Source organism: Apteryx mantelli, chromosome 2 (genome assembly GCF_036417845.1).
Source record: "Apteryx mantelli isolate bAptMan1 chromosome 2, bAptMan1.hap1, whole genome shotgun sequence".
Lineage (NCBI taxonomy): Eukaryota > Metazoa > Chordata > Aves > Apterygiformes > Apterygidae > Apteryx > Apteryx mantelli.
Window position 1 is genome coordinate 47622479 of NC_089979.1, and position 13070 is coordinate 47635548.

General features: G+C 35.6%; 1 protein-coding gene across 5 annotated transcripts in view; it reads left to right on the forward strand.

Moving 5' to 3' along the window:
* Positions 1–13070, forward strand: part of RALYL (RALY RNA binding protein like) — a 387048-nt gene that overhangs the window by 22661 nt on the left and 351317 nt on the right. For 4 of the 5 annotated variants that reach the window (XM_067290597.1, XM_067290596.1, XM_067290601.1 and 1 more), the window contains exon 3: positions 5152–5243. The exons of the other annotated variant lie outside the window; for it this stretch is intronic. The gene's annotated coding sequence lies outside the window, so the exon portion shown is untranslated. The remainder of the gene's footprint in view (positions 1–5151; positions 5244–13070) is intronic. 5 annotated transcript variants of the gene reach the window in all.

The window sequence follows — 13070 nt, forward strand, 5'->3', positions numbered from 1 at the left end:
TATTTTACATTATAAAAATGATCATATTAATATTATTGTTAACACTCTCCTTTCTCAGTTCCTGACATCATGCATTTGAAATTCTTTACTTAATATTTCATCAAGGTAATTCCCTTCATTTAATATCAGTCAGCCTGATCCTCATGAAAAATGTCCATTAAGCCTAATGGCAAATTTTCCTAGTAAAAAAATGCAGATTGCATCTTGTATGTCTTTTTTCCTTTCTAGCAGAACATCCCATCCTAAGGCAAGTAACTTGGCTATTGTTGTCTCTTGAATTGTAATACTATCTTATTTGGTTAATAGTTAACACTTCCTTTAATTTGCTTTCTATCTGTGACACCTCGTTTATTATAAATTACTATAACAGGTATTTAATACGCAGACCTATTATTGTACAGAATTTGTTAATTATGTGATACAGCAGGTTTTATCATTGGGTGAAAAGATAAAGCAAGGTAATTTACAGAGCATACATTTGTATGAATTTATGAATCATGATCAGCTACTGTTTGTACACAAGTAATTAACATGGCTTTCCATACTTAAAATATAAGGTTGTCCTATCATAGTTTTTGCCCAAACTCCATCACACTCTTCAGACAAATTTCTGATAGTAATATAAGTAATATTGTATTTATCTGGATCATTTTCTTTAATTTGCTAAGCCGATTGATTATATATTGAGACTAATTCCCAGATCAGACATCACATGCCAGGGCATGGACTAGGTAACTTTTTGAGTTCTTTCCTAATTCACTTTCTTATGATTCTGTAATTAAATTGAAGTAGTGAATAATACAGCACATCTTATTGTTTGTGAAAAATTATAGGCAGCTCCAGTTGAAATTCAACAATATGATATGGTCATATGCATTTTTAAATCTGTTATATATTTGCTTATTTTGTGTTTGTTTATTTTGCTCCACTGTCCTTTTAGAATTATGTTATTTCTAAAAGATTGGGAATACAGAATGTTATCACTGTTAATTGTTTCCCTTCATAACAATGACAATACCAACAAATAATACACTCAGGAAACTAAGACAGCATTAATTAAATTTTACCAAGTGGTAGTGATCATCAAGAAGATGAGCATTTCTCAGCAAGAAAAAAATAGTTTATGATTAAAATAACTAAAACCCTATTGTCCTGAAGTTCAGTGATCATGGCAGTATGTAATGCAGTTATACCTTTCAACACCATTGCAGTGTTATGAAAAAAAAAACATACATACATCACAAATAGTAAAAGGACACATGGTTATGTTCATACTCCTTAAACTCGTTCTGTGTGCTTGAGGGCTGTGCAAAAATTCCTTTCGCTGCCAACAGCTGAGGAGCTGTCACCACATTGGGAGCCTGCTGGGAAGGCTGAGTCCTGCCCTATTTCCCCTGGCCATTCTCTGCGCTAGTTGCAAGAAAGGGGAAATGGTGTGGGACCCACTCCACCAGCTCGGCGTCCCTGCAGCATCTCTCTGCACAGCAATAAAGTCCTGTGGCCTGCTTTCTGCTGTTAGTATGGTGCAAAGCAACTGCAGTACTTTGAAGCCTGTCTGTTAAATATAGGTGAACATTTATTTGCAGTTGTAAACTAAATCTTGTAGAGACAACTGTTAAAGAGAGAGAGAGAGAGAGAGAAATCCTCATTCCAAGGTGACAGTTGAGTTTCCATTAACATCTGTGAGCCCATGGTTTTGCCTAGGCTGCGTTGCAGTGATCTTCTTGCCTGAAGCTGCGTGTCTTCTAGCCAAACTTATACTGGGATCGATCTATGTACCAATAGATTCATTGTCCAGATTCTTTTTACTTATGCAAAACCGAAGAAAACAAGATTTGCAAGAGTCCTGCATACAGAAGTTTTGGGAATGGCATCCTCTCTCAAGATGAATTGTTACAGCTGTCCAAAACATGCTGCATTGTAGGGAGGGAATATTTTTCACACTGTATTGAGCTAACTGTCATTCTGCTTAACACTCTAAAAACATATATCGTATTGCTCAGATCTGTATTTTCTGGAGCATAGCATTCTTCCCATGGTCTTTTAATACCTGGTGCAGTAATATAGCCTTACATTTCTGTAGATGAGGAGAGCTTGGCTCTCAAGTCTTACTCAAGCAAAACTCCTTTTAACTTTGAGTAGAGATTTGACTGAAGAATGAAACAACATATATTTAATGAAACTGTTCTTCAAGACTACAGGGCAGACTGCGCAGTGGACTTTCTGACCATAGAGCCAGCTGTATGAAGGCAAGTTAGGTGACAGATTGAATAGAACCACTGAACTTGTTATTACTGTTGTTCTGGTTCAGGGTATATGTCTGGTAAAAGCAACAACTACTTTCACAGCGTATGAGATTGTAGTAGCTCAGCTGTAATCTTGGCTTCTATAGAGACAAAAGGAGATTTTTTTTGCCTCTCACCAGTAGGTGAGATGCCATGTTTGGTATGATTGGATGCAAAAGAATAAATGTGATCTTCAAGGAAGCATGCAGAAGTCAGGTAAATTTGCCAAGTATGCTCAAATTAGAGCTGCCCATGTCTCCGTGAATGAGCAGATGGAATTTGTGGATGAAGATCATAGCCTTCAAATGTCATCTGGAAAAAATTCCTGGTAGAAACAGAAGACCCATCTAGGAAAAGAGGAAACATGATAGCCCTAGGCATCAGGATTGTTTAAAATTGGAGGATTGATCAAACAATTATTTTGGGTAGATCTGGTATATATTTTTGTGACTGATGAATTATTTTCTGAGTACAGGTGTTTTCTGACTTAGAAAGAATTTTTTATGAAGTGACTAAGCTGTGGTCTTGGAAGGGAATCCATGGTAATAGTAGAACATTCCTGTATATCATAGTTCATTTCAATATGAAGTAAAATGATTAATTAAATTGACTGATACTTTGGCTTGATTCATTTAATTCTTTTGAATTTTTTGACACAATTTCCTTCTTATGGGACTGAGCACCAGTTTTCAACTGAGTTCACAAAATAGTACTTCAGTTTTTTGAATATTCGCTTTCAAACATTTAGTATCGTATTTTCATCTGAATGTTTCCATTGCAATCAAGTTAGATATCCAAAGATGCAGATTCCCAAATTAATGAATATTTTTAAATATTAAAATTCATACAGAAGATAATATACACATTGAATACAATGTTGCAGTGGAAATAATTAGAAAGGAAAACATGGGGCTTAGTAAAAGAGTTATAAAGAGAACAAAGAATTTGCAGATGAGCAGATGACAGCAGTATTAAATTGGGATATGTTGTACTGTGGAGAATTTGCAATTGGAGCTTCTCAGGAAATGGGCTTGAGATCATTTTTGTATAATAATTTCACTAATGATATTGGCGAATACTGGGAGTGTGCTGATGAAATTTGCTTATGTCGGATAGATAGGAAGGAATCAATAATATGGAGAAGGACAGGGATATCATATAGGAAAAGATGGATTTCATATAGGAAAAGGCCTTGAGGGCTGGGGTCGTAGAACTGCAGTTAAATTATAAGTGAGGGTCACTTATTAACATCGTTTTTTCAGCTATCAGGTCCCTTCCAGTCCTGTGTATTTTTGCACTTACTTGTTTCGGATAGTCGTTATTTCATACTATCTCCAATTTGATTTTAACTATTTTGCTAATCACACCCCTTAGGCACACCTCTTTTTTTTTTTTCTTGACACAACTAAAAATAGTGAAATTGTGTTTTCAATAAAAAAATCACTTCTAAACAGGAGTTAACTTAAACATGAAGAAATAATATTCCCTGTACTGTAAGCCCCAAAAGCAACAATATATAATGGAAGCAGAAAAATATTTTAGCTTTTGTAATTCCAGCAGTTGAGCTAGAATCTTTTAAAACAGATGCTGTTTTGTGATTGAAGATAGATTGGCCTGTGAGCCTGAATAAACTTTGTCTCTAATTAGTATGCAAATCTCCCTTGCTCTAGGGTTCTTCCTCCTTCAAAAACTGTGATTCATTTAGTATTTCCTTGTGAGTAATCTCACCCAGGAGGATTCTTTTTCATTCCAGTTTTCTTCATACCTGTAATTTTCAAAGCATGCTCTACTGTTTTAGGTCAATATTTTCTTTAAAACCCCAAGCTAAGAAATTTTTACCATTTCTGAAAAAAAAATCCTGAAAACAAATGAAGGTAGTTTAAAAATATTTTAATTTAATCCTATAGAGTAAAATTCTGTATTGTGACATATGTTGATTATATATCTAAAATACTTACAACATAATTTACAAAGAGGACTATAGATGCTATAGATTCTGAATATACATTTAATTCAGCTTGTAAGCTTTTGACTTGAGTAGCAGAACTTTTAATACCAGAATGTTAAATAAAATGTATAAATATCCAGTCATGTACCACCACAGTCAATGATAGTTTCTATAGAAGCAGGATCGTATCTTTAGTTCATGTTATTGACAGAAACTATGCCAGCAAATTATGAATGATAACAGTTATCAAACTACGTGTAAAATTTGGAAAAGCAAGTATGATCACACAAACCTGGGTACTGATTGCTCCTCCCCTCCCTTTTTGCTAATATGGTTGTCTGTGTGCCTGCGTGGAGCATAAATGAAGCATCTCATCAGCTGGAAACTCATCAGCTGTAGGTCTCTTGAGGGATGTATTCCCATCATTGAACTTCAGAAAAGTCCTTTGGGGTCTCCGATTCTCTTTTGAAGGAACAAACCAATTTTCCTCTGGCTAGATAGGAAAGTTAGTCTTCTAAGCTTAAATGGTAAAAATCATCATAACCAGACTCCCCTCCACCATGCAAATAGCCCTCTGGGACTGCATGTGTGTACACACACACACGTGCACACACATGACCTATGATGGTGATTCCTGCAGGTTTAGAGGCTCTCCAAATGTGATATATGACAAGACTGTACATTGTGCCTCTGGTTATATATATTTACATGCACTGATTGTCTATACTTTCTACCATGAGGCAACAAGCATATTTGGAGTACCATATGAGTGTCATGGGACTAAATTTGATAGGGGAATCTCTATTCTATGAATTGTATGAAGTTCTTTAGGTATATTTGTTCTATATGTGTAATTCCTCTTTTGTGGCCTTAAAACAATGAAAAGGGAATTCATGACATCTGTATTTTATTTTCCAGTTGCTCACAAGGTGCATCCTTGGACAAGTTACTTAGATGCAGATCCTGAAAGGTTTTCAAGGCTCCAATTAATTCCAAAGGCATCTTTAAAGGTTTGGGCTTTAATCTTTCTAGCCTTTGATTTCCTTAGCTCTAAGATGAAAATGTTACTATGAACATATCTCTGCAACCCCTTGGAGGATCTTGGATGAAAGGTCCTGTAAATGTGTAAACCATTTTTTATTATTTTCTTACTCACCACTAAAGGGAATTCTGCATGGAATATAAGCATCTGGAGCTAAAGGGATTTGCAATGTTTATCAGAATCAAGAAATTTGCCCTACATATTTATGTAACTAGTATAAAAAGAGAGCACTAAACATAAACAATGCAGAAAAATATTAAAAAAAATTTTTTTAAATCATTGTCTGATTAAGTGAACAGCACTGTTGAAGCTCTATTGAGAAACTGTCTCAATTTCCTAGGAATGGTGCTTTTTGGTAAAAGGTAACTGTAGAAAATTGTTTTAGCATTTGGGATTCACTTGATACCAGTTCAGTGCTCAGAGGTGGAACCAGCAATCTTATTTGCTAAAGGCAATGCACAAAAAATATATTACATAGCTGCCAAACTATAAATCTGAGAAGCAGGAGAGTAATAGGTCAGAAAGAAGATATAAGCCCCAAAAGTTAAGAAAGAGAAGATGCTACATCACCATTTCCAGAATGATCTCTGTGATTTTGATTTGGAGCATACAGATGTGCAGAAACCAGTGGAAGCTGTGTGTTTAGCAACACACAAAGTCTGTCTCTGCTCTTCAGCTGCAGGCAGGGAGACTGCAGGTTCTGCACAGCTGTAACTTGCTGGCCCAGAGGAGAGGAACTGAGGGAGAGGAGCAGCTCTGACTCCTGCCTTCTGACCCATCCCACTTGTCCTTCCTGTGGACGAGATTTATTTTTCCCTCCTCACTCTCTTCATTGGAATAAGTTAGCCCCGTACAGCCTGTTTACATGGCCATTTGCCTGCTGTGCTCACAAGAAGACCAAGATAAATTTAAACTGGAAAGGGCCTGTAGGCAGCTAGCTCATCAAGTTTTATTTTTAACTATTCAGGTCTCTGTTTATAGCCTTTCTTAGCTATCATGTTTCACAGCTCTTCAGAGACTTTTTCAAGTTTGAATTTCAGATAAGCTTAGATAAAGATTCCTTTCCAACAAATTCCAGAACGGGAATGAATCTTGTCTGGCTCAGAAACAGCGCACAACATGGGGTTGGGCTTTGGGATTACAAAAAGCAATGCTGCAACTAAGGTATATTATGTTCACATAATGAGTAGAAAACTTATCAGCTGTGCTCTGTCACATATAAACATTACATTAAAAGTGCATATGTATAAAAGGATACAGGGCAGTACTTGTGTCAGAGATGAAAAATCTTCAGATCAAACAGAAGTAGTGTTTATATCAGTGGCAGGATACTCCTAGATTTTGAATTCAAATGATAATGATTAAATATGGAGGATAACAAATATTATATATGTCATTTATAGCAGAAATATAGTACTATATAATACCTGATATACTTCAGCTCAGCTCTCTAAAAATGCTTTACAAAGTGATAAGTTATGACTGGAGGTGAAATTCAGATCAGTGTCAATTGCACACTGGTCAGTGCATATGTTGAAATTTATGGGAGAATTAACGACTAAATATCATCTTCAGAGGAGGAAAGACCTCATTCCAGTAAAGTAGGAGAAAAGCCTCAAATCTGCTAAAAGAGATGGAAACTTCTCAGCACGTCACCAGATTCAACTCTGAGTGTTCAGAAGAGCTCAGTCCTCCAAATTCGGAATGTTGTCTTTTAGAATATTTATTTTAGTATAGGATTTCTAAAATTTGCTTTCATGGAAAATTACATTCTTTTAAATAAAACGTTTTTTCCACAAATGGAAGACAGAACTGAGAGTTATTAAAAAAGAAAGTTGAGATTTTTTTTTTCCACAATTCAGATTACTTTAGGACCTGGATAATAAATAACCACCTAAAACCTCAACGGTTTTGTTCAATTTTGAACAGTTTGGTGCTTTTCATTTTGCACACTTCTACTGAAGATCTAGGAATAGTCTACAGTAATGCAGTAAAATTCCACACATTTAATTAAGGGAGAAAGAGAAAGAACCTGAAGTATATTTACTCCTGAATTTAATGCTGAGAAAGCAATATTCAGGGGAATGCAATGAGTGATCTCTTGGCTCATTAGTAGTTCACATAGATTAAAATGTATCCTCGGACCTAACATTCTGCTTCTTCAACCACCAGAGCTGGTGTTTGCTATTTCTCTGCAAAGGGTTAAGCTCAAAGGGAATGATAAAGTGGCCACACAACCTGTGAGATTCCTCTGTTTCTTTCCCGTTCATTCTCACACAGATGGATGGAGAGAGAGAGGAACTCCTGAGGCAGGTTTCGCGGGCAGACATGAAACCAGAGCAGATGCTAGCAGACCAGTCAGTGATGCATAGGCTTCACTTTTTTTTCCTCCTTTCTGTTAAATACATTTGTTATCCTGAAATAAGTCTTAGTCCTCGGATGACATTTAATACATTTCATTCAGAAAGCTAAGCCATTATCAGCTTTAAAGATACACAACTGGTACGGCAAATTTAAGCCACACTCTGTCCCTCATTAACTTTAAACTTCATTAACATTGCATAGCAAGAAAAATAAAATGAACACCCCTTTTAAATGGAAATTGGAGAATTTGACAAGGTTTTTTGTTTTGGGGGGTAGAAAAATATAATGAAAAGTAGAATTTTTTGAAGAATGCTTGTAGGAAGTGCTTATTAGACTTATTCATGTTAATAAGAAATCAAAGCTTAAGAGAATATTTGGTATAAAGGGGATGAGACAAAATATTACTATTTAATATTTAAAAACAGCCTTCAATTCACATCATATAGAACAGAACAAGTTGGTTGATGCCAAGAAAGGTTATACAACTCCTTTGAAAATGTCATTGAAAATTTTTCACTTGGACAAACTTTCAAAGCAAGCATCCTATCTGCTGTAGTACACGCCTGTATCCCCATTGCTCCCGGAAGGGCCATAAGATGGCCTAAATTTCAGAGAAATCTCGTTTCTGCAAGCTGAAGAGATTCAGTGAGGATGCAGAACCAACTTCACCTAAAGGATGCCACAGTAGCTGCTGTAAAGAAAACACTTTCCAAACGCCTTGTCGGTCTTATCATCTACCACGTTATGTTTGGGAAATGCTGGCTTGAATGTCAGAACTTGAGCTTTCACAAATAAATTCTCTTCAAAAAGTGACTCATCTTTTCATCGGTAATATTTTGTTCTTCTAATATGCTTCTTCTAAGTATTTTCCCTGGACACTCATTGTTTTAGACACACAATCAGAAGAGCCACCACACATTTTTAGCTTCATCCTGTCCCTTTTTCATTCCAGCCAAATTCATGTGTTTGCCACAGAATTGTCAAAGAAAGAAGCATCACTTTCAAATATTCACAAGGGAAGGAAGTTGTGTTTTCCTTTGTTGTTGTTTATTTCTTTTTGTTTTTGATGTTCCAGTTTGCTGTATAACTATAAGCTTGCTTGCTTTCTAGGGTGTGCGTAATAAATGGGGTTTGAAATTCCTTAAACACTTTAGCTTCGCTTAAGCTATTAATCTCAGCAGCCATTTATTGGTTTGTATGCTACAAAGCAATGGAGATTATCCTTTAATTAATTTCATTGAGAGGTTCAGCTGCCACCATCAACCACAATATGGTTTCATAAATTAATCTTGTAGGGGAAATATAATGCAATTTATTATAACATTTATATTAAAATGCAAGTAATAGCACTAGAAATCCTGTGTAGCAAAAAGATACATATAGGTGAATATATATGAATATATGTATGTATCTTCCAGATGCAGTAATTAAAAAAAAATGCATATTCTGTTTAGGGTTTTTTTATATTTTCTTTAATTCCATTGTTTCTAATGATATTTTGGAACCCATCAGAAAAAAAAAAAAAGATAATATTTTCTTATCTCCTATATAGGTAAATGTCTTAAAACTATGAAATGGCACCTTAATTCTAGACATATGAGAACTGTATCATTGATCTTTAGACATCTCTTTGAGGTCTTTCTTTCTAATTCATCATTTGTACTGTTGTAACCTAATCAGTTATAATAATATATGTTTGTTCACACTCACCCTTCTATGTTATGAATGCTTGAGGGAGAACATCAAATACTGCTTAAAGTATTTCCGAAATATTTTAATTCCTAGAAGCCAAAAGTGCTTGGCACAGACACCTTTTCTGTAACAGAGAACCCACTATGTTAAACATATGTTAACTAGGATGTTTTCTCTAGCATAATGGTATCCTGAACTTGGGTGTTATGTTGGAGAAGACAACAATTATGGCCTGGTTCAAAACTGATTTGTGTACTAAAAGTGTGGGTATAAGCAGAACAAGCTTGAATCTACCAGCAAAATGGGCAGATTTGCTTTCTTTAATGTCTTAAGCATTAAGACTCCAGTTGTACCTAACTTCTAGTGAAAGCTGAAGAAAGAAGTAGAGAGGTAAAATGTTTATTCTATGCTCAGCCAGGATAAAGGCAGAAACTAGGCTGACTTTAGTAATTCTAGAGCAGTTCACATTGGCAAAATAAGGTGTTATCAGCAGTATTCTTTTTCTGAATATTACTTTCAGTAGGATTTCTTGCAGATAGACCTTATCTGCACTAAGAAATTAAACAGAATGCATGTTCTGCCTAAAAGTCTGCATATAGCATTATTAATTAAGTTAATTAATTAAGTAGAATCCTCAAGACAATCTGCATAAATAGCTTTATTAAACCCCTGAGCATTGTCAGATATTGCAAAGCCTCTTTGTGGATTTGATATAAATTCTAATGCTTCATTGATCTGGGCAAAGGAATGAAGAGCTTAAAATGGTAAAAACAAAGTTTTCTCTACTAATTATAACTTTTTGGGTTATGCAGATCAGAAGTATTGACTTTTTCTTCATCTTGATAAGTAGACTTTTCTATGATTAATTAGGAATTTGAGGGATGATTCCAAGATATATGTTCTTTTCTGTCTATATAGGTCCAGTGTATTGATCAAGTTTTGCTAGGGCAGAAACAGAGCTCTGTGTCTGCTAGAATATTATTGGATGCACTACTTTGAGAATTTGCGGAGTTTAGCAATGGGAATTACTCGCTTTCACCTAGAAGCTGATGGAAAACCCAGTATGGCATAAATCAGAAGCCAGCACAGAATAGAGTCAATGTAAAAGCAGAATATTGCCAACTCCATTATGTCAGTGATGTTGTAAGGAGCCTTCAACAATGGTAAAAAAAACTGTGTTTTTAGTGAAAGCAGCCCTGGAAAGGGATGCGTTGTGTAACTAGCTAACAGCAGGGACAAGGTGTTGCCAGGACGTTTGGTTTAAGTGCAATCCACCGAGCAAGAGCTACCTCTCAGCACTGCTCTGCAACTGCTGCTGCATTTCCAGGGCTGTAGTTGCCATCTAGACTAAACGTGTTCACTTAGCAGGAGATACAGGGTGTACAGTTATTCATGGGAGTAGCTTCCACTCTTTTCTCTTGCAGCTGGCATAATTTACTCAAGAAAATTAGCATGTACCCTGGAAGTGTACCCACCATGTCTTGTTTAGCACTTGTAGAAAAAATGACAATCTTCATTTCTTAATAAACAAGATACATTTTGTAAATGGTGTGTTTAAAAATAGGTCTTTTTTGTTTGTTGCTTTTAGTGTTTCTTTGATTTTCCCCATTTCAGTGTTTCTTTTTGGATCTCCCAATTCATGCAAAGAAGCAAGGTTCTGCAATATATTTTATAAAAAAAGATAACTACTTTAGAAATTGAAATAATTCTCTAAGCATCAAATGTGTGATCGTATTTCCATCATTTCTGTTTTCCTATTAGCCATAATAGTTGTCTTTTTTTTTTGACTCAGGTTGCTTAAATATTTTCAGTTAACAGAATGTAGTAATAAGTTGAACTAAAAAACACTGGAGCTACTGGCAAATCTGATTTTCATCGGAATTTGATTGAGCCTCTAATGCTGATATGGAGAAGAGGTCAGAAGTATTGCAAAATTATCTTCATGACTGACAATAGCTATGAGGTTATAATACCATATATATATATATATATATATATATATATGTAATTTGCCATCTGCACTGTCCAATAATATTAATTCATCTGATGATTGGATGAGAAGTAAAATCAGGTCATAGGATATTGTTCAGGAAGAGATGTGATACACCCATTTTATTAATGTTGGTTTTGTTGATTGTATTTAATTCTGCATTAATTTAATCAAGCATTATGGCAGTTTAATTATACTGTATTTTTACATTTTAGTGAACCTGAAACTTTTGGATTCTAGCCAGTAAAAATGATTTAATATTTGCTTCAACATTCTTATTTTTATCTATAGAATTTTGTACATTGGAACTGAAGAACAAAAGAATATCCTTTTTTAATATAAAAGTTGATGCCTTAGAGGTTCGTGTATTTACCTGTAATTGCCTCTTTAGCAGCTTGTTATCATTCTTATGTTATCATATTGAGTGACTGACCAAATGAAAAACAAAAAAGAAAAAAACTCTTTGTTACAGGCAAATCCCTGCACATCAGTAATGATCTATTTTCGTTTTTTAACTGAAAATATTTTAAACCAGGATTTAAGTCATGGATAGTATTGTGCACTAGCCCTTCATTATACACTAAGTTTTAATTAAGAAGCTTAAAAGGAACAGAAAAATATTTCTGAGGTCTGTTCAGGGACAAATTATCATAACTAGGAATGTCTTTGCTTTTAGGTAGGCTTGTTATATGTAGTGGTGATAGGATGCGGGTTACATTTTGGCTGTGTGGCTCTCTGCCTTCCTTGTTGTTCTTTTTACATCTGTCCTGAATCAGCTTTCTAATGGTGGCACAGGGCTAGCAGCAAGTGTTGTCCACCTAACACTTCTCCCCCGGTTAAGCACTGGAGCACTGGAATGGAATAGCTCTAACGAAGTGATACCCAACCGTTCTGACCAGGTTGGCTGTATTGCCTCCTTCAAACACTTGGGACTACATGCAATGGCTTCTCCTTCTTCGTTTAACCAGTGTGAGCCTGTCACCTGACCAGCTGCACATGTGCATCTTCTAGCTTAGATTGTACCTATAACTGCCTTGTAAAGAAAATGTGGATATGGCCTAGAGTGAAGGCACACATGCACGATGGCATTGCAACAGGTCACAGGAAAGGCCTTTAGGCCCTTTATGAATGACAACAGCATTAGGAATCAGGACTGAGTGGTCAGGACAATTAATCTAAGGTAATCCCATTCAGTCTCTGAAGGGGAATTCTGTATTTGTGTCACATCATTGGAAGACAATGATGTTATGTTGTATCTTTCTAATTTTAAAGTTTGTAAAAGCAGAAACCCTAAAAATAAGGGATGTGGAGTTGGGTACATGCTTGTCATAACCTTCATCCCCAAGTGGGTGTTAGGAAACTGGAGTGGGCAGCCTTTATTCATTTCAGTATGAGAGAAGTGAGGATAAATGTGCTGTGGGTGCAAGAGGCATGTAGCTCAGTGAGCAGAGTTAAGGTTGATCAGCAGCTCCATATTTGGGGACTTTCAGAAGCTTCAGTTTGACTGATATTTTGAACAGGTCCAATATTTGACCATGGAGTGTAATGACACATTAATGAGCAATCACTTAAGGAATTATATTTATCAGTTAAGTTTGCAGCTGAGGCATCCTGTGACTAACTAAAGGCAGAGATGCTATGTAATTCTTAAATGCTTTTTCCCAGTCCTGTGTGCTTTGTTATACTCAAACCACCATTTCATCTTCCAAAGAAATGTTTGAATGCGCAATGACAGGCCAGTAAGAAAAA